The 22,500-nt window shown below is 47.6% G+C and overlaps 1 non-coding gene across 1 annotated transcript; it reads left to right on the top strand.

Moving 5' to 3' along the window:
• The first annotated feature begins 9,776 nt into the window (after positions 1-9,776).
• Positions 9,777-9,847, top strand: TRNAG-UCC (transfer RNA glycine (anticodon UCC)). Its single transcript has one exon. It is a non-coding gene; the product is annotated as a tRNA-Gly (tRNA).
• Positions 9,848-22,500: the final 12,653 nt, after the last annotated feature.

Raw genomic sequence — 22,500 nt, 5'->3', positions numbered from 1 at the left:
GAGCTCTCACAGAGCTGTCCGATAGAACTTTCTGCAATGACAGAGATGTTCTATAATTCCGCACGGTCCAATACGGTTGCCACCAGCCACTCTATTGTGGCTATTCAGAAAATGGCTATTAAGCACTTGAAATGTGACTAGTGGGGTTTAAAAAAAAATAGGAACTGAGTTTTAAAATTTATTTAATTAGCTATGTATAGCTGGTGCCCACAGCCTCACAGCCTCAGTTTCCCCATATGCTCTATGGGGATAATGGTCATTGCCTCCTCATAGGACAGTCGGGAGGGCTTCTTGCAATTACGGCAGGATAGTTGACTGAGATTTTCATTAAAATTTGCTTCTTGAAGAGATAGCTACTTTTCTTCCTAACCTAGGAAGATAGGCTGTGTTCCCTGGGGCTGTTGTTTACGGGGTCCCAAGCAGATGTTGCCACAAACTCAGAAAAGGACCTTGGCATTTCTGCTTGGAAGCTAGGATCATTGAAAGACGTTGCGCTGGATCAACCTAGAGAGCATGGTGATGGGAGAAAGTGGGGGAGATGGAGGCTGCCAGCTCCCAGGGAGAAGCAGGGCTTCCTCCAAGGAGGGAAGGAGGACCAGGACCCCAAATCTTCTAGTCCCCCTTCATATGCTGGGCTGGTTAAATGGGAGCATGGACTCCTTATCCTCATGCTGTGGCGCCTCTGATCGTGCTCTCTTTCTCTTGCTCTCCCCATCTTTCTCTCTTCTCATTGGAGTCACACCAATAAGCACAAACAGGGGATCCCTTTAGGAGACAGAGGCAATGACAATCAGAGAGGCAGTCAAGTCAAAGCTCACTGGGGAGGGCTGGGCATTAAAGCCAGTGTGCAAAGGAGACGCCACATTCCTGGGCCAGAAGCAGGGCTCGAGGGAGGTGTTGCAGAGTCTGGAGGTCAGGTTTGGTAGCCATATCCCTGCAACAGAGCACACTGGAAGTAAGCAGGAGAAGTTTCTGTGGTTCCCCTTGTGGGCCAGCAGGGCTTGGAGCAGTGGGGTGGGGAGTCTGGCTAGCACAGAGTGGACACCTGGACTTTCACACATCCATCCTGGTAGGAAAGGTTCTTAAAGAACCTCGACAGTCTGGGGTGAGGGCTACCTGTGTAGGGTGAGGGCAGGGCCCATCCCTGAGACTCAGAAAGAAGAAAGATGCTGCTTCTGGTGTCCTTGGCTTGTCTGTCACCCTCCTGGATGGTTATTGCTTCAGAAGGGGCATGGCCCCATTTCTGGGTTTGACAGTTCCAGTGGAGTCAAACATGTCTCTGCTAAATAAATTAGATCTCGCCAGGGCAGATCAATATTTAATGTGGGGTTTAAAATGACCGACTCAGGAAATGAGTTTAAAAGTGAAGAATTTGCCTTAGGTAGCAATTTCTGAAATACAGTGGTATCAGGGGACAGATTATTCAAAGCCCAGCTATGGATAATATAAAAACAGTTGAACAAGCCAAGTTCTCCTTCCTGCACACCAGTAACTCTGAATCCCCGGTTTTCTGTGTGCTACTCACAGAGGACTAGTGTCAAGTTCGAAGAGACCGTAGAGAGCATGGACTCCAGGGAGGCAAATTCCCTGTATAGCTGCTTCCTGCCCTGCACCTGTGGCAGACATCACTAATCAATCCCAGCATTCTTTCCCCTTGTGTTGGTTGCAGACTCATGTGTCTTTTTTTTCTCAACACTGCGCTCTAAGTAGCCACATCTATTGATCAGAGTGGCACTTGATATGGAATTTATTTCTTGTCCTTATCTAATCCAATCTCCTTATTTAACAGAGCTGAAGCTCAAGTTTACACAGAGAGTTAACGTCTGATTTGGGACGAGGACCCAAATCTTTTGCTCCTAAAACAGCCTTTCCCAAATGGGCGCATTAGACGTTGGGGTTCCACCAGGGATCACTTTATGACCACTGTGTGAGCAACACAAGGATTTCCTTGAGTGGCATTGACTATCTTGTTCCAGAGACAAAATTATAAAATTTCAGAGCTAGAAAGCAGCTGAGAGATAATCTAGTTTTGTTCCCTCCAGCATGAGGAAACAAAACTCAGAGAGGTCAAGCGACTTGCCTAAAGACACATAGCTGGTTGCTCTTTTCTCTGTACCAACTACTTGCCTTCCAATCCTAGAGCTCTCATTTCCAGGCCTACGCAAATGACTCAAATTTTTAGACCTCCATTTTCTGGTTAGAATCTCAGTAAGAAAGGGTGGCAAAAAGTATGTGTTTTAAGAAATGTACAACATCCAATTTTTCTATATATTGATGTTTCCATACGCACCCCCAGACTTACCTTTCTGATTTTTTTTGCCTGGTGGAAGAATTGGTTTGCGTTCCCTAAAAAATTAGTAACTGGGCATCTGGGCTTGTGCTGGGTCACTAGGGGGTGTTAGTTTTGGGCTAAAATCTTTCTAATGATTATTTTTGCGTGTATGTGTGAGCCAAAAGGCTGGCTTCTAAGACAGGAAATATTTTCTCTCCCCAGGGTGGAGGGGCAGGCAGGTGGGTTTCCAGTCCTAGGTTTAACACCACTTTTGTGGCCTCCATTTGCTCATCTGTAAAATGGCAATAACTTCAGAGGCAGGTCGTAAAGGTCAAATGAAGAAATGCCTGTAAAGGCATTTTGTAGACTAAGAGATTATCGTGATGGTCAAAGGGGACGGAACCGGTAGATTGGGGTGGGGGCTCTCAAGAGTGGGATGGTGGGGAGGCTGGAGGGGAAAGAAGATGCTGCCTGGCCTTGGAAGCTGTCGGCAATTTCCATGTCCTTGTTACACTGGGTGCTCCTGTCAGATTTAAACCAGCCAAGCTCTGCTTTACTGCTCCAGACACTGATCTTTTAGGAATGGCAGCCCAAAGGAATGCCATGTTTTTAGAAGGTCTCGTTTCCTGAATTTGCCAGTGGGTATTATTTTTATGCCACTGTTCTATTACCCAACTTCAAAATATACATCATATTTATATTGCCTCTGCTAAGCATATATTTTTTATTTTATTGCTTACCATGTGGGTGACATTTGCTTATTGAATGCCTGGAGAATTGGACCTGGTTGTTGTTGTTTTTTCATTCTTCCCTTCTTAAGTGCTTGTTCTGATGTATTAATCTTTACCAAAGGAATGAGACAGGACACATAAGCATTCACACTCACACACACTCACTAATCACGTTGCCATTTTATCTCACTTTGCGAGTGTGTGGCTACATTTATAAGAGCCGACAGATCTGAAATAGGTGGTCTGAACTGATTCAGGTGTGGAGCAATGAAGCCGGCAACCTCCTGGGGAACTGGTTGAGGGAGGGAGGGAAAGAGCTAGCCTTTAGTCTTCTGTTTGTGAAGGACACACCAGGCAAGAAGCAAGGATGGAATCATTGTAAGTCTGAGCTAGAAGGGACCCTAGGGATATGTTTATATGCCTATATAAAATACAGACATGTGTTTTATAGATATTTTATATCTTACATATTCATACATCTATCTAGTACCTCACATAATTCCTGATCCTGGGCTTAATAAATGTTTATTGAATTAAGGAATAAAAGAATAGTTATATAAACCATTTATTGAGGTTGTATCTGGGCAAGACACTTTACATGCACGCTGTCTAAGCATCCCAGCATCCCTGCAAAGTGATCTCATTATCTCCATTGTAAAAATAACGAAACTGAGCTTAGAGGGTCTGGTAGATTGATTGCATTGACAGCCCTAATTACTTCCTTCTTGTGTCCTTGCCACTTGCCCTGTCACTGGGCAACTTTTTAGAAGAGAAGAATGCTTTACAGGCCCTTCCATTCTGACTCTCAGTTTGGCTTCATGACTCTGGCCAATGGGACAGCAGCAAATTCAATACAAGCAGGGTCTTGAAAAAGCACATGTGTGTTTCTGCTCACTCTTAGCCACCAGGAGAACAAGCTTGGGCTAGCCTCCTGGAGGACGAGAGGTCATGTGGAGCAGAGTCATGTTATCCCAGCCAAGGCCATCCTAGATCAGTCAGCCCTCGGCCGACCTTCCAGCCAACTACAGATGCATGAGTGAGCTCAGCCAAGATCAGCCAAGCCTGGCTCACATCAGCAGAGCTGCCGAGCCTACTTGCAGACTCTTGAGAAATATTAACTGGTTGTTGTTTTAGGCCATTGAGTCTTGAAGTAGGTTGCTTTGCAATAGTACCTAATAATAGCTAATTGATACAAAGAGGTTGAATAACTTGCCCGAGGTCTCACAGAAAAAAAAAAAAAAAAAAATTTTTTTTTTTTTTTTTTTCCCTCACAGCTAGTAAGAAAAGGCAGAACTACAATTTGAGCCTACATTTTCCTGGTTTCAAAAGCATCATTCTACTCAACTGCCACCTTCATTTTATAAGTGAGGAAAACGAGACTCAGAGAGGTTGAGAGTGGGTAAGAGTGGGAGCAGGAGCACTACCTTGCGGGGGTGGGGGGCAGCGGTGAGAGATCTCCTTCTCTGTCCTTGGTAATGAAAGACTGTCATAAGCAAACCCTGCAGCCTTCCCCCACACCCTAACCCAATGTCACAGGAAGGTATTGAAATGCTGGCGTTGGTTTCCAATTTGTGTTCCAAGTTGTGTCTCTGTATGTTTCCACTGGTGTCTGGCTAGGCCACTGTCCTCCACTCACCGCCACAGGAAACTCCAACTTGCTGGGCTGAAAAGTAAGAAAGATAACTTGTCTATGTATTCTTCTTCTCTTCTAAAGAGTGGGCCAGACCTTCTCATGGCTCTTTAGAGTATTTTAATTTTCTGAAGCAGTGAGTTGCTAGGATGATGGTTGCCTTACAGCTATAGAAAACAGAGTCCCAGGAGAACATGCGACTCATATAGCCACACAGTTTAGTGCACCAGCATCAAGATCATTAATGTGGGGTTGTTCCCTGACGTCCCTCTTGCACTAAGAGAACCCTGAAATTGGCAGTCTACCCTCACCCCCTAGAAAAATGGTTCTTTCTTTTGGGAAGAGAGGCCAGGTTGGTCTACATAATGAAGTTCTGGGGAGAGGTAGGGAGAAAAGTGGGAAAAATTTCATGGACTGGGAGTTAAGATGGGGCTTTTTTAGAGGGTTGAAGGGAATCATACCAGACCAGCTGAGGGTAAAAAGAGAGTGGACAGGAAAGCAAATGGGATTTTGGTAAGTGTTGCTGAGGCCCATGGATCTAAATCTCCTTTAACGGTCCTAAGATAAGATAAGATAAGAAACAACATTTCTTTTAAATTACTTTTGCTGGAGGATTGTGCTTCTTGGTCATGGTAGTGCTCTGAGGTTGAGCAATCCAAAAAAACCAAATCCGTTGCCATCGAGTTGATTCCGACTCATAGTGACCCTATAGGACAGAGTAGAACTGCCCCATAGGGTTTCCAAGGAGCGCCTGGTTTCAAACTGCCAACGTTTTGGTTAGCAGCTGTGGCTTTTAACCACTACGCCACCAGGGTTTCCGGATTGAGCCATAGAAGTCAAAATTTTGTAAGGGTTACATCAGGCACGAGGTTGAGCCTGTTGTGAACTGGAGATGATGCACGGTAATTCTATCTCCAATTCGTGTTCTGGCCATCATCTTTGCCATTTGAGAATATGAGAACTGCCCCTGCCCTGTGCTGGCTGGTATAGAATAAGAATTGGCTGGTCTAAGCTGGTGGTTCTCATCTCCAGCTGTTCCTCAGAATCACCCATGGAGCTTTCAAACATACCCATGCCTGGCCCCCACACTGAGAACCTGTTTAATTGGTCTGGGGGAAGGCCCAGTCATTGGTATTTGGGGAGAGCAACCCTGATGATTCTAGTCACAGCCAGAGCCATGAGCCCCTAGTGTAGCCAATTATTGGCTGTCCTGAAGTTGGTCAGCCCCATGAAACCCCAGGCAGGCATTCTCCGTGCTTTGTTTGGTCTAACTTTTGATAGTGCTTTGCCCACTGTTTTACGCTGGGTTCTCTAGAGAAGCAAAACCAGGAACGCATATAAATATTTATATAGAGAGATTTATATCAAGGAGACAACTCTCGCAGTTGTATAGCCTGAAACATCCCAAGTTTGCAGGTCAGGATAGTGTCTTCTCCTGATTCACGTAACCACAGGGGCTGGCGAACACAAGATCAGCAGTTCAGACAGCAGGGCTCTTGCTCACAGGTTGCGAAGATCACCAAATCCTAAGATAAGCAGGCAAGCTGCTAGCTCAAGTCCCAAGAACCAGAGATCAGAAGAACAGGAGCCAGGTATGGGATCCAGTGCAGGCAAAAGCCCACTAGCTTTGCCAGAAAGTCCACTTATATTCAATACAGGCTACACTTCCAAGGAAACTCCCTTTCACAGCAGATCCCATCATGGAAGTGACCATATTATATCGAATCTCATCATGGAGGTGATCAGATCATCATACGGCTGCCAAACTACATCATAATTGCCAAACCACTGAGAATCATGGCCCAGCCAAGTTGACCCACGATCTTAATGATCACACCCACCTACCCCTCCCGTACACCTAGGGGGACCCATGGAGCAGACACCAGTTACAGACTCATCCATTCCCTGGACAATTACAGTTTGGGAGCGCTGAAAGCCCACGGGCCCAAATGGTGGGGAATCCTTGGAGCCGGACTGGCTGAAGGGCAGTGGGTGGGAGACAGATGAGTGGAATGGACTCAGCCTCCTGGGCCTGCCAGGGACCTTCAACAGGGCCTCATGACAGCCCTGGTCTTGGGGCCTGTATTGGTCTTCCGTGGCTGTTGTAACAAATTACCACAAACTGGGTGGCTGTAAACAACAGAAATGTATTTATTCTCTCACAGTCCTGGAGGCCAAAAGTCCAAAACCAAGGTGCCAGTAGGGCTGTGGTCCCTCAAAAGGCTCTAGGGGCAAATCCTTCCTTGCCTCTTCCAGCTTCTGGTGGCTCCTGGGGTTCCTTGGCTTGTGGCTACATCTCTCCAGTCTTTGTTTCTGTCTTCACACAGGACCTTCTCCTTTGTGTCTTCTCCTCTTCTGAAATCTCCCTCTGCCTTTCTCTTATAAAGACACTTGTCATTAGATTTAGGGCCCACCAGATAAGCCAGGATGATCTCCTCATTGAAAAATCTTTAACTACATCTGCAAAGACCCTTTTTCCAAACAAGGTGACATTCAGTCTTTTATAAAGTAACACTTACAGGTTCTGAGGATTAGGACGTGGACATATATTTTGGGGCCCGCCATTCAACCTACTACAGGCCCTTTGGCAGCACATGGCCCAGAAAGGAGTAGTGCCCGTCAAAAATGTCCTGCAAGGACCACACAGGGTGGACCCAGCAAACATCATGGGCCCTGCGCCCACGTGGCCCGCTGTCCGGGAAGTGCTTCATGCTTTTCAGCCTTGGTCCCGGCTACCTCCACAGCCTCACTTTCTTCCATTCCTAGCCTCACCTTCTAAGCTTACACCAACTCCTCCAGTTCTCCAAGCACACTCTGCTGTTTCCTTGCTCTAAGCCTTGGTCCACGCTGTGGCCCACATTGCTTCGTATTCTCTTCCCACCTCCCTCGCTCAGGCTACTCCCCTCCAGGCCGGCTAATCCCTCCCATCCTCTCAGGCTGGGTCTTTCAGGAAGCCTTATCCGACCACTTCCCTATCCCCACTCCGCCCTAAGAACCCCTGTTCTTCCCCTGCACCTTTGCTCACCTGTATCTTGGCCTTTTAAACACCGTGTTGCAACCACCTGTTTGAGAGTCTGCTTTCCCTGTCAGACTGTATGGCCCTTGAGGAAGTTTCTCAGTTCTGTTTATCCCCGTATCCCCTGGACCAGATGCACCGTAGGGGCTCAGTTGAATTTGTGAAGAGGCATGTAAGCTGCACACCTCAGTGTTCATGTTTCTCCCAAAGTGCCCTTCCTCTACCCGCCTGTGTGTGCCTCTCTCCCGGCCACCTCTCAGCTCCAGGGTGTCTGCCGCGCCCCGGGAAGGGCTGTGGGAACTGCCTGTGTTGGGGCTGCTGGGTCCTGTGGGGCCTCTGCTGTGGAGTTCCAAAGGACATGCCTTCCTGCCTTCTACCCGAGACAGAAGAACACACTGAGCTCTGCTGAGGCCTTCCAGCCCTGTGCCCCCTGGGAAACAACATGGCATCTCAATGAGTCTATTCTTCCAGCCTACATGCCGAATCCGGAAATCTATTCTGGGTGCGCTGTGTGTAAACAAGCCAGCTCCTCAACCCCAGCTGCCCCAGGAGTCTCCAACACAGCTGCCCTCCTCCTTCCCTGCCCTCTTCCCTCCTTCCTTCTTGCCTTCCCTGCTGTGGGCATGGAGAACTGGAAATGGGCAAGCTGGGAGGTGTCTGGGAGGGAGGACAGTCTGTCAGAGGTCTTGGTCTCCTCACCAAAGCCTCAGACTGTTCAGGCTGCTCACCCTCACTGTTCTGGTGCCCAAGACAGTGGCTGATGCCGCTCCCTCTTGCCGCCTCTCTGGGGTGTCAGGAAGAGGGCTGGTCGTGGCCCTGCCACTGGCGTCGTGTGTCCCTGGGCAAGTCCCTACTCATCGGTCACGAGAGGGGCGTGAGACTCGGTGATATGAGATGTTATGATGCTCCCAGGAACTGGGGATCAGTGAACCCTCCACCCTGCAGGAGACGTGGAACATACGCCTGCCTAGCTCAGCCTCGGAGCTATGTCTCTGCCATCCTCCGCAGAGAGTTACACGGGGGACGTCTACACCAACACCCACACTGGGACAGTCTTGCAGGGGCAGGATAGGTGAGTCCCCAAGGCTACCTCTTTCCCAGCCCACCCTTGGTTTCCTAGGGTTTGTTCCACAGCCACTTGGGATTCGGGGTTCTGCTCAGAAGCAGTCTGAGCTCTCCCCTTTCTTTGCCTCCAGGCCTGAAGCCAGAGCAGCCGTGACCTGCAGCCCCTGGTAAATCGAATCTGCCGCGGACTGCTCCACAGCATCCCTCACCTTCTTCCCCAAGGCGGACCGTTGCACATGACAGGCCCCATTCCTGCTCCAAGACCCCCAGGCGTTGTCAACCCAGCTTTCCCACCATTATCACCCCTGCCCAGCTCCTTCCAGCAGCGCCTGGTGCTCCTGGGACCGCTCCTGCTTTTGAGACAAAGAGCCAGCAGTTCCTTGGGTCCAGCCAAGTTGAGGATGGCAGAGACAAGTGGCAGCCCCCCACCTGCCTCAAACAAGCGTGGCCAAGTCATCATGCTCTTTTTTTTTTTTAAATCAATTCCCATGACAAATGGGTCTGTGAAGGAGGGCAGCCTGCCCCAGGCATTCTGCACTTCAATTGGGACAACAGACTGAACTGGATTCGTGAAACAATAATGCACCATTTGAGCATTTTTCTTGGTAACCGGATCCTGCAGCAAGGGAGCTGCCAGCAACTTCCCTCCCTTTAAGGGTGGAGGCCTAACCCTTCACCCCAAGTGCAGATGGGGTTGCTCCACGACCTCCCCACGGGACCAGGAGCGGGTCTGTGTGCATGGCTTCTCAGAGGGCAGGTGGAGCAGGGCTGGGGGCAGGAAGAAGGAGTGGGTGAGAGCCGCACGTGGTCGTTGTAGGACATGTGGGCTTTGGAGCCGGGCAAACCTCATGCCTGGCCTCACTTCACCCCTCAGCCACTGGAGACCTAACTTCTCTGATCCTCAGTTTTCTTTTGTCACACCACCCCTTCTGCATGGTGATCAGGGATAAGCAAGAGGAAGAACATAAAACCTTGAGTTAATGCCGGGTCCAAAGGGGCTTCTCGAGAGAGGGAGAACTGGGGAGTAGAGTTAGGGACAATGCATAACTCTTTACAAGGAGGGTATTGGTGGTTCAGTGGTAGAATTCTCACCTTCCACGTGGGAGACCTGGGTTTGATTCCCGGCTAATACACCTCACGTGCAGCCACCATCCATCTGTCAGTGGCGGCTTTTGTGTTGTGTTACTATGATGCTGAACAGGTTTTGGTGGAGCTTCCAGACTAAACAGACTAGGAAGAAAGGCCTGGCAATCTACTTCCAAAATCAGCTAGTGAAAACCCTATGGACAACAACGGTCCAATCTGCAACGGATCTTGGGGAAGGCACAGGATGGGGCAACATTTCATCTTGTGCATGGGGTCGCCATGAGTTGGGCGCGAACTTGACAGCAGCTAACAATTGCAACAGCGTTTATACAGTCTTTTCTCAGTTCCATGCACTGTAGATTCAGCTCTTACGGATATGTTTCTCTCTGCTAGGAACTTGCTCTGTACCTTGTAGATTGTTGTTTTTGTCACCCTCTTGTGCAGAGGTAAAGACAACATTCCCCCAGGAAAGAAAGCACATCAGACAAAAGAATGGACTACCACCTCCGTTGCATAGATGAGGAAACTGAGCCTCGCAAGGGTTAAAGGACCTACCAAAGGCCCCATAACTAGCAGAGTGGATGGAAGGCAGGAATTGGACCAGACCTTCTGACCTCTAGACCAGGGACTGGCCCAGTGAGGATGCCTTCCCCATCATCCACGCAATTTACACTTCTTGCCCAGGAGCATCTTAGCTCGGAACTCCGCTCCCATCCCAAGACCACGTGGAAACTTGCCCACGCAGGAAATCCAAAGCAGCAGAGAGTCTTGGCTCGTTCCCGCATGGCTCTGGGGAACTGCCAGCGGGGATTCTGGGGGAAAGGAGTCTATGTGGCAGATCACGACCACCCTCATTTGGGTCACCTGTGCCCCAGGGAGCTGATGTCCTGTTCCAAGCCCATTAAGGGGCTAACCCTACTCCATTCTCAACGGCCAACCTGAGACCAGGGGCTGAGGGCATGTAGATACCCAATGAGAACATGTTTCATGGCGGTGCTGCCTGCAGCCGGGCCTGAGCCCAGCCCCTTCCCTGTCTGCACTGGAGCAGGCCTACCTGGTGGGGCAGAGACAAGGACACCCCCACCCCATGTTCTGTGCTGACCCTGTCAGAGTGCAAGGACAGCCTTTTTCTGTGATGTGGTGGATGCCCTTTCCCGAATGGCTTCTAGAAATGATTTGTGCTTCCTGCAGAGGCAAGCATAAAGAACGCGAGTCTTCCACACGTACCCAGCGACAAGCCTGAGGAGAAAGTGTGGGAGTTAAGAGCATGGGCTCTGATGTTGGATGATCCAGGTTCAAGCCCTAGTTCTAGCTTTGTAATCTTGAGCAAATTAATTCTCTGGTCTTGGCTCCTCTTTATTAAAAGCGAGGATCATAATTATAACAACCTCCTGGGGGCTGCTGTGAGCATTAAGTGGGGTAGTTTACACAGAGCCTCAGCTTCTGGCACCAGGAGGGTATAAACTGGTTGCGTTATTATGGCTGGGGATCTCGTCTTCTCCTTGAAGAATTTCACTGGGCTTCTCCCCTTCGGAATATCTTCCTATAGACAGAAGAGTCAATAATAAAGCAACGCCCACAGCGTTCCTTTTCCCCCAGACCTCTGCAGTGGCGTGTCCTTGAGCCAGTCACCCTGCTTCCCTGTGATTGAGTTTCTCCATCTGGGAGCGGGGAATGGCGCTTTCAGTGGCTGTCCCACCCTTCACAGGAACAAGCTCACTGGCTGGGCCTGGAGGGGTCAGGAGGGCACACTGAGTCCCGGGCTGCCCTTTGCTGCTGCAATAGCAGATACTATTGTTCGTGGGTTTGAAATTTCCTGACAGACAGAATGAGCCATCTGAAGCGAGAGTTTCATTTCCTTAGCCGTCCAGCTCAGCTGTCTCCTGAGGAAGGCACGTGAATGACAAGCTATAATTAAAGCCTCCGCTTAAGTCCAAGCTGGAGAAGGACGGTCTCTTAGTCAAGCACACTGGTTACGACAAGCCTTTCTGTCTGGACATCTACAGGGGCCTTCAAACTGGTTGCTCTGTCTGTCTGCTGGAGCAGGCCGTCTCCCTGTCCTCTGTGACCCCCTACTGACCTGGGAGGGATCCCCCACACTCTCAGGTTTTAGCCCATCTGCTCTGTTCCCTGAGGCGCTGGTGGAGCTGTGTGGGTTGTCCTTTAGTGCTGAGGCTCCATGAGGCCCAATTAAGCCCTAGGAGCTCAGCTAATCTTCAGGAGTACAGTGTGGGCTGGATCTGGGGAAGGGATTACTCCCTTTGGTTCAGGGCTGCCTGTGGAGGGTGGGGGTACCACTAGGCAGGGGTGCTCCTTGCTCACCTAGAAAACTCTGTAAGCTGGGGGGACCTGCCAGGCCCTGCCCTGTTGCCCCAGGTGTGCCTGGCTGGTGTATACAGGTAGTCCCCAACTTATGATAGGTTTTCATTCCGATGACTTCATCATAAGTCGGTTCTGATATAAACTGAATATCTTCTTTTTTCCCAAGTTTTCCTTACTATTGCCTTTTATCATCAGTATCTTTATAAATCCAATCTTTATTTGTCTTTGGAGGTTGGAAACATTACATATAAACTTACAGATGTATTTTAACATTGTATGTAATATATATTACTGACGATAAGATGTTAAAAAAAAAAACAGTTGTAAGTGCGGTTCAGCATAACTCGAATACGTTGTAAGTCGGGAACTATCTGTACATATATTTTTTCTCATCTCCCTTCGATGGCAGTGCTTCCCTTCCTCTGGAGTCTTGTTCCTTCCTTTTCTCAACAAGTATTTATCGGGAACCTGCGCTATGCCCCAGAGATACAGTGGTAAACAAGGCAGACATGTCCCGGTCTGCCAGTGGAGGAGACAGATATTAACTGACTGAGCAGGGCAGCTCAGGGCCCACTCAGAAGCCCCAGACCCAGCCAGGCCTCTCTGAACCACTAGGTGAGGGGAGAAGGGCAGCTGCCTTCCACACTCAGGGTATACTACCCTGTGACATGCTTCCAATGCCAGGGTGCTGCCTCGAAGAGAGAATTTTCTCCTCCCAAACTCCTAGGCCAGTGGACCAGGATAGCACCCCACACCCTCTTTCTCAGGCCATCTCAACCGCAGGCCTGTTTCTGCTAGCCATATCTCTAGCTGTTCCTTGGCCAGGAAGCAATATTCCCATCGCACCAAGGATGATGTCACATTGAGTGAGAAAGAATGGGACAGCATCCCCGGCCACATTGCTGTCTGCTAATCACAAGCCTGGGAGTCACTGAAGGGGCACAAATGGTTAAGCCCTTGACTACTAGGTGAAAGGTTGGCAGTTTGAACCTACCCAGAGGTGCCTCGGAAGACAGGCCTGGTGATCTGCTTCCAAAAGGTCACAGCCTTGAAAACCCTACAGAGCAATTCTGAGTGCACACATGGGGTCGCCATGAGCCAGAACTGACTTGATGGCAACTGACAACAACAACAACAAATCACAAGCCTGGGTCATCCCTTTTGTTCTTCTCATGCACACTTATTTGTTTGTTGCATGTATTGATACTTTCGTGCTTTTTCGTGCATTTGTCGTCTCACTGTAAAACCATGGGGTCCTCAAAGGGCAGAAACTGTTCCTCCAGTTTCTTTAGGTGCCCTGGGTGGTGCAAAGAGTTAAGGAACTTGGCTCCTAACTAAAAGCTTGGCTGCTTGAGTCTACCCAGAGATGCCTCAGAAGAAAGGCCTGGGGATCTACTTCCAAAAAAAAACAGCCATTGGAAACCCTATGGAGCACAGTTCTACTCTGACACACATGGGGTCACCCATGAGTCAGTGTCGACTTCACAGCAGCTGTCTCCTGAACCTAACAAGCTGGGGGGAGGTGAGTGCTGACTTGGGGTTGAGTCTTGCTGAACGGGACCGTCTCCAGTTGCCCTCTAGATCCTCCTTCTACTGTCCTCCACCTGCTGTCAGTCCCGGGGGACTGATGTCTGCAAACTGTATCAACCTCTGAGTTAGGCTGATGGGGGACCCTGAGGGGAAACTTGTGTGACCTTCAGCAAGGCACTTAACCTCTCTGAGCCTTGGTTTCTTCACCTCTAAAGTGGAAATAATATTCATACCTGCTGTACATACTTCACTGTGCTATGGAAAGTTCTTTGTATACTAAAAAGTCCCACTGCACTGACTGGGGTCATGATTATTCTTTGTATGTTGCAAGGTACTGTTGGGAAAGAGCTGTGTTTATATTACTCTCTTTGATCGGAACCGAACCTGGCACCAAGTGGCATACACACTTCTTGATGTTGCTTTTGACAGTCTCGCATGCATCCTGGCCCAGCCCTGAGACACTGAACATGAGTTGCTTCCCGGAGCACAACTCATACAGGGCCCAGTTTCTGAGGATCCTTTTTGTTTGACCTTCTGCTGAACCCTGACATCACAGGCTCCTCCATCACCAGCCCTTGGGAGAAGCCAGCACCCCCCACCCCCCGGCTCCAGCGGAGCCCTTCCTTTTAGCGTGACGGCTATTTTCTCTGGGCTGCAGGGAAACAGAGCTGTTTTAAGATGAGGGTGTCAGCTGGGGTCAGTTTCCGCTTGGCTATCACTTGTGCTGTCAGGAGGAGAATGGTTTCGGCTGTCCGGCGGGAGCCCATCAATCACTCCTGACAGCCCTTAATCAGACAAAGGAGCCTTACCTTGGTGTTTCAGAGAGGGAGTGACTGTATTATTGTTCACACTCGACAAATAATTTTGGACGGGAGTTTTAAGCTCACTAATAAGACCCCCTTGTATCTTCAAGATTCGGGTCCCTAAAGGTAACTGATGTCTTTTTTCCCAGGTTTCTTCCCACCTCTGAATGCTTCTTCCCTCTGGCACAACTCTTTCCTTCTAACCCAAAGAGATTTTCACTCATTTATTCATTCAACAAACATTCACTGAGCTCCTGTGATGTGCCACCTGGTCGACCAGGTGCTGGGGAGCCAGTACCTCGAGAAGTCCACAGTCCTATAGAGGAGATAGACTTACAAGCAAAGAATACCAATGCCATGTAAGAAGCGATTGAGCCAAGCTAGGTACAAAGTGCTGGGGGGAACCCAGAAGAAGGGGTGGCCCATTTCCCCCCGATAGAAAACAGAAAGTGGAAGGCAAAGAATTCACAAGGAGAAGCAGATCAGCTGGGCTCTAAGGACTTCAGCAGGTGGATGATGTGAGGGAGGGCATTCCTGAAAAAGGGACCAGCAAGTGAAAAGTGGGAAAGAACATATGGGAATTTTGACTGGTTGAATAGGTGGGGAGAGTGGGAGGAGACAAGGCTGGGGAGGTAGACTAGGGATACATCATGAAAAGCCACGTAAACTTAGAGTATAAACTCCACGAAGGCAGGTATCTTGCCTACTTAGCTCACCACTACTTCTCCAGTGCCTAGAACACTGTTAGACATGGTAGACATTCAACACATGTTTACCGAATAAATGAAGGAATCACAAGTGCCTGGCTAAGGAGGCTGATGATGAACCAAGCCCTCTATCACTACACCTTGATGTCACTGTTCTCCAGTGTAAACATCTTCCAAGATCAAGATCAGACATTCAGTAAAGTTCATTTTCATCCATCTAGTATTCAAAGTTCTACTCCAACCAACTTTTCCAACTTTGTGTTCTAAGTTAGGAGTTGGCAAACTGGTCAGCAGGCCAAATCAGGCCCACCACCTGTTTTTATAAATAAAGTTTTACTGGGATACAGCCATGGCCATTTGTTTACATCTTGTCTATGAATTGCTTTCACTTTGCTAAGCAGAGCTGAGTTACTTGAGAGGGAGATGATATGGCTTGCAAAGCTAAAAATATTTACCATGTAGCACTTTACAGAAAAAGTTTGCCAACCCCTGTGCTAAGTCCTTGGACCTAGCACCTTGTACATAGTAAATGCTTAATACATAGTTGTTGAATGAGTGTTTCTAGGGCTCCTTTTCAAGAAAAACTTTGCTGGAAGCTCCACCAGCATACTTGTCCCTGTGTCTTGTTGACCAGAGTTGGAGTATGTGCCTATTTCAAAGCCACTTCTGATGAGGGGATTAGTTTAGATTAATTAAAATTTACCCTTGGAAAAAGAGGCCCCGGATAAATAAGGCATTACTGAAAAAGAAGAATAAAATGGGAGGCCTCACACTATCTGATTTTAGAACCTATTATACCACCACAGTAGTCAAAACAGCCTGCTACTGGTACAACAACAGATACACACACCAATGGAAACAGAATTGAGAACCCAGACACAAATCCATCCACATATGAGCAGCTGATATTTGACAAAGGCCCAAAGTCAGTTAAATGGGGGAGAAGACAGTCCCTTTATCAAATGGTACTGGCATAACTGGATATCCATCTGCAAAAAATTGAGACAAGACCCATACCTCACACCATGCACAAAAACTAACTCAAAATGGATCAAAGACCTAAATATAAAATATAAAATGATAAAGATCATGGAAAAAAAATAGGGACAATGCTAGGAGCCCTAATACATGGCATAAACAGTATACAAAACATTACTAACAATGCACAAATACCAGAAGAGAAACTAGATAACTGGGAGTCCTAAAAATCAAACACCTATGCTCATCCAAGGACTTCACCAAAAGAGTAAAAAGGTTACTTACAGACTGGGAAAAAGTTTTTAGCTACGACATTTCCAATCAGTGTCTGATCTCTAAAATCTACATGATACTGCAAAGACTCAACAACAAAAGACAAATAACCCAATTAAAAAATGGGCAAAGAATGTGAACAGGCACTTCACTAAAGAAGACATTCAGGTAACTCACAGATACATGAGGAAATGCTCACGATCATTACCCATTAGAGAAATGCAAATCAAAACTACAATGAGATTCCATCTCACTCCAACAAGGCTGGCATTAATCGAAAAAACACAAAACAATAAATGTTGGAGTGTTTGTGGAGAGACTGAAACACTTATACACTGCTGGTTGGAATGTAAAATGGTACAACCACTTTGGAAATATATTTGGTGCTTTCTTAAAAAGCTGAAATAGAACTACTGTACTATCCAGCAATCCTACTCCTTAGAATATATCCTAGAGAAATAAGAGCCTTTACATGAACAGATATATGCGCAACCATGTTCACTGCAGCACTGTTTACAAAAGCAAAAAGATGGAAGCAACCAAGGTTCCCATTAACGGATGAATGGGTAAATAAATTATGGTATATTCACACAATGGAATACTACACATTGATAAAGAACAGTGATGAATTTGTGAAACAGTTCATAACTTGGAGGAATCTGGAAGGCATTATGTTGAGTGAAATTAGTCAGCTGCAAAAGGACAAATACTGTATGAGACCACTATTATAAGAACTCAAGAAATAGTTTAAACAGAGAAGAAAATATTCTTTGGTGGTTACGAGAGTGGGGAGGGAGGGAGGGAGAGGAGTAGTCACTAATTAGATAGTAGATAAGAACTATTTTAGGTGAAAGGAAAGACAACACACAATACAGGTGAGGTCAGCACAACTGGACTAAAACAAAAGCAATGAATTTTCCTGAACAAACTGAACGCTTCGAAGTCCCGCGTAGCAGGGGTGGGGGTTTGGGGACTATGGTTTTAAGGAACATCTAGGTCAATTGGCATAATAAAATTTATTAAGAAAACATTCTGCATCCCACTTTGGAGAGTGGTATCTGGGGTCTTAAACGCTAGCAAGCAGCCATCTAAGATGCGTCAATTGATTTCAACCCACCTGGAGTGAAGGAGAATGAAGAACACCAAAGACACAAGGTAATTATGAGCCCAAGAGACAGAAAGGGCCAGATAAATCAGAGCCTACATCAGCCTGAGACCAGAAGAACTAGATGGTGCCCGGCTACAACCAATGACTGCCCTGACAGGGAACACAGCAGAGAACCTCTGAAGGAGCAGGACAACTGTGGGATCCAGACCTTAAATTCTCATAAAAAGACAAGACTTAATGGTCTGACTGAGACTAGAAGGACCCAGAGGTCATGGTCCCCAGACCTTCTGTTAGACCAAGACAGGAACCGTTCACAAGGCCAACTCTTCAGACAGGGATTGGACTGGACTATGGGATAGATAATGATACTGTTGCGGAGTGAGCTTCTTGGATCAAGTAGACACATGAGACTATGTGGGCAGCTTCTGTCCGGAGGGGAGATGAGAAAGCAGAGGGGGACAGAAGCTAGCAGAATGGACACGGAAACAGAGGGTGGAGAGAAGGAGTGTGCTGTCTCATTAGGGGAGAGCAACTAGGAGTATATAGTAAGGTGTATATAAATTTTTGTATGAGAAACTGACTTGATTTGTAAACTTTGACTTAAAGCACAATTAAAAAAAAAAAAAGATTTTCCCTTGGGGCAGGGGAGGGATAGAGCATTAGCCCTGGACATAGGAAGACCTGAATTCAAGTTCTGGCTCCATCACTTTGTACCTTAACTCCAGTGACCTAATATGAGTTACTTAATAGCTTAACATGAGTCATTTAATTGTTTAATAACAGCAGAGAATCAGTTTCCTCATCTGTAAAATGGGCTCAGCAATTGTGCCTGCCTCATAGAAATGGTGTGAGATAATGTATTCATTGCATCTAAAACAGTTCCTGGCACTCTTAATACATGCTATTTTCTTTTCTTTCTTCTTTCCCTTGATCTGACCACTAGCCATGCCACATTGTCTCACATCTTGCTGTCTTTCCCACCGAATCTGCTTTAAAGCCCTGTCTCATGTCAGATGTTTATGAAACATTTTTTTAAAAGCTAAATGCGAGAATTTACATTTATCCCTTTTACATGTTTTCAGCCCATTATTTCAACCTGTCAAGATATTTTTGAGTCTTGGTTCTTCCATCTTTTCTATTGACAATCCTTCTGGCTTTGTGTCAGCTGCAAATTTGGTGAGCACATCTTCTATCCCGCACCATCCACGTTGCTGAAGGAAGGGTTAAGGTAGACGAGGTCAAAGGCTGAGCCGTGGGGTATGGTTAAAGTGGCCGGCTGGGCTGACATGAGGGCCCAGTTGATGCTTCTGTAGCATCTATGCTGCCAGGCAGGCAACACTTTGCCTTCCTATTCAGGGCCTGAGAGGCTTTGACAAATGTCTTACTCCAACTACCTCATCACACCCTTTGTCAAAAGCACCCCCTCTCCCCTCCTTTGCAAGTTGCCCTCTGAAGGCAGGAATTCAGTTGGGCATGGCTCATCCTTGACTTTGAGGAATTGTGGCATCCTCTAAGTCCTTAAACTCAGAATTTTGCTAGGGATTGCTATCGAGCTTGCCACTGTGTTGTTACTGGGGTTTAATGTTTTTGTTTTGGTCTAAAAATCAGGAGATGGACCAGCCGTCAGTATTTCAGCATTTCTTCACTCTCCAAGATGCCAGCAGGTGGTTCTGTAATTGCCCCTGGGATTCTTCTCTGGGACCAGGTGTCTGGAGAACTGAGCTCCTTGAAAGAAAGAGACCAGAGTTTCTTTGGCTTTATGTATGTTGAGTCTAATTTTCTTTCTTTTCCTTTGTAGAAATAGAAATACATAATGTAATAAAATTATACTCTATAATCCATAGGTCACTGTGTTGATTGGCAGAAAGGGGACTCTCACCACATGTTCTTAAGACAGTGCATTAGTTCCTAGAGTTGCCATAACAAACTACCACAAACTGGGTACCTTAAAGCAACAGAAATTTATTCTCTCACAGTTCTGGAGGCTAGACGTCTGAAGTGATGATGTCAGCAGGGCCACGCTACTTCTGAAGGCTTTAGGGAAGAGTCCTTCCCTGCCTCTTCCTAGCTTCTGGTGGCTCCTGCAATCCTTGGCGTTCCTTGGCTTGTAGCTGCATGTGCCAACCTCTGCTTCCATCTTCACATGGCCTTCTTCCCTGTGTCTGTGTGTCCTTTTTTGTCTCCTATAAGGACTCTCCCATTGGACTTAGGGTCTGCCTTAATCGTTATGATGTCCTCTTGATCCTTTCCTTAATTACAGTTGCAAGATCCTGTTTTCAAATAGGGTACAGTCACAGGATCTGGGTGGGCATGGATTGTTGAGGTATACTATTCAACCCACTAAATGCACCCCGGTGTAGTGGAAGGCGAAGAGGCCAGGACACCTGAGTTCTAATGGTGGCCCTGGGATTAGTAGCTGTGTGATCTTAGGTAAATCATTTATTCTCTCTGGCCTTTAAAATAAAGGACTTCCCTAATTACGTGGCTCCCAACCTTTTAGAATTTCAAGACTCCAATGATAAATCATTGTACTTTTATTATCCATTGCTCAGGAAAGAATATTACGACAAATGACTGTGACTTTGGGGATGTGGTGGGTATGAGCCTTGTTGGAATCGTGTCACTCATGTCAATGTCCTAGAGATGGCTGAAGAAAAGTTTCAGAGTCCTGGGCCTGAAAGAACTCCAGAAAGCCTCTCTTCTCTCTTCCCCTTCCATTATCCTCCAAAGGCTAAAAGGAAGAGGGATAAAGAGATGGGAGGAGGCGGGAGATGGGGGATGAGGAGACAGGGGAGGATAGGGGTAGCAGAATGAGGGGATAAAAGAATGGGGTGATGAGGGCTGGGATATGAGGAGGTAGGGGAATGAGGGGATGGGGGATAGAGTTGGGGGATGAGGAGATAAGAGTGAGGGAATTGGGGATGAGGAGAAGGGGGTGAGGGGTTAATGGATGAGGAGATGGGGGATGAATAGATAGGGGGTGGGGCTGGGGAATGAGGAAATGAGAATGAGGGAATTGGAGATGAGAGCATGGGGCATTAAGGGTTGAGAGATGAGAAGATGGGGTATGAGTTATGAGGTATGAGGAGATGGGGGATGAAAGGATGGGGTTCAAGGCTGATGGGATGAAAGTGAGAGAATTGAGGATGAAGGGAAATGGGAGGAGGAGATGGGAGATGAAGAACTCTGCCATGTGTGGAAGAATGGCGTTGCCTGTTCTCTTCACTCCCTTCCTTCCTTCCCAACATCTCTGGATGGGGTAGGCTATTTTTGGTGTCATCCATTAAAATAATGCTATGTTTTTTATAAGGTGGTCAGTGCTGACACCAGAAAGACTGTTGTAGCTGCTCCTCTAAAAACAGGAGGATCCACCAGGGCCCCCTTCTAGATGGGAGTCTGGAGAATGCCTCCATGGCTTCAACCTGAATAAGCAAAGACCAGATGAAGCTGGTTCCCTAGAGGAGGAGAGAGGGAAGAAAAGGAAAGAGGGATGGGAGAAGTAGAAGAGACTCCAGGTCCCCACCTGAGGCTGCCCCTCCAGGGTTCAAGAAGGAGACACGCTGCACCTTCCCATAGCTCTCAGTGCGTTCAGGATGTTACCAGCAAAACTGAGTTCTTCCTGGTCATAGTCAGGACTCTCCAAACTGGCTAGCACAATAGCACAGAAGGGCAATACTTCCTTGAAAAACAGAGAAGTGGAAAAGGCAATAAGGTCTTGGTGGGACTGTGGTGTAGGGAAGAGGCAGGAAGAAGGGGCAGATAAAAGGAAAGTCAAGGACGAAGACAGGGGCCTCTAGTAGGACTCCCTGCCTGCATGACCATAAGGACTGCCAACCACAGATTCGGTGGTGGTTGGGGAGTCACCAGTCCCACCTGGATTCTCACCTGGATTCTGCCAGTTGCTTGCTACATGACTGAAGCCATTTCCTTCCTTTCTCTGGGCCTCAGTTTCCTTGCCTTTACAATGGGAGGGGCATACATGAGGAGTGTGGCCCTGCCAGACTGCAAAGGTCCCTTCAGCTCCATCTTGGGGTCTCCCGTCCCCGGAGGCCCTCTCTCTATGCAGCCTCTGGGGCAGCCTCCTACCCCCTAGGCTCACCAGGCCTGCAGTGCTGCCCTAAGGACGAGTGCCCTGTTTTCTAGCTGTAACTACCCATTACACGGAGCCGCTCGCCACCGAGCTGGGGCTCTGGCAGCTTTATTATAAGTTTATTACATGCTAATTCAAGCAAATAAATTTGCCCCAGCTGTGAAGCAGAGGAGATTAATAACCTCAAAGATTACTTTGCTGCTTTGATGAGTTTTTTAAGCGGAGTGTATTTAGGAAGAGCAACCAGATTAGTCAAACCCCCCTTTAATTATTAGTGACACTGTGCGAACGACTCTATACGACTGGAATACCAACTACTTAACTCCCTGACCTTCATATTCACATAAACACGTCTTATTATAGCAACATGTCTTCTGAGTCCACACACCACGGCAACTACTGGCCTGAGGACCTGGCATGGCAACAGCTGGCATGTAAACTCCATGAACGGGTGGATGACAGCCTTAAAGCCATACGCCCTTCTTTTCCTGGCTTCACCCCTGGACTGGCTGAGGGCCAATGCTCTTGATGTCCTGGAGCTAGAATAATCTCCCAGATGACAGGAAATGACTTGCCCAAAGTCATGCAGTGAGTTAGCACATGGCCTCCATGGCTCTGCCACCTGGCTCTCCCACTCCAAAATCAGTTTGGCAGCAAGAGGCTGGGTCTGCCTCCAGTGGAAACTGTGAAGATGACCAAATCCAATTGCAGAGCCACTTTGCCTACTTTTCCCTATCCTCCTTCTTGCTGGCTAGCATGAGAATGTGATGTTAGGATCTAGGGCAGCCATCTTAGATCACAAGACAGAAACCACATGTTATGTTAAGACAGTAGAGTCACAAGATGGAAAAAGCTCAAGTCCCTGGTACCACGGAACCTTCTTATTAGC

This window comes from Loxodonta africana, chromosome 18, assembly GCF_030014295.1.
Source record: "Loxodonta africana isolate mLoxAfr1 chromosome 18, mLoxAfr1.hap2, whole genome shotgun sequence".
NCBI classification, from domain to species: domain Eukaryota; kingdom Metazoa; phylum Chordata; class Mammalia; order Proboscidea; family Elephantidae; genus Loxodonta; species Loxodonta africana.
Note: the sequence above shows the minus strand (reverse complement) of the source record. Positions and strands in the feature narration are given on the sequence as shown.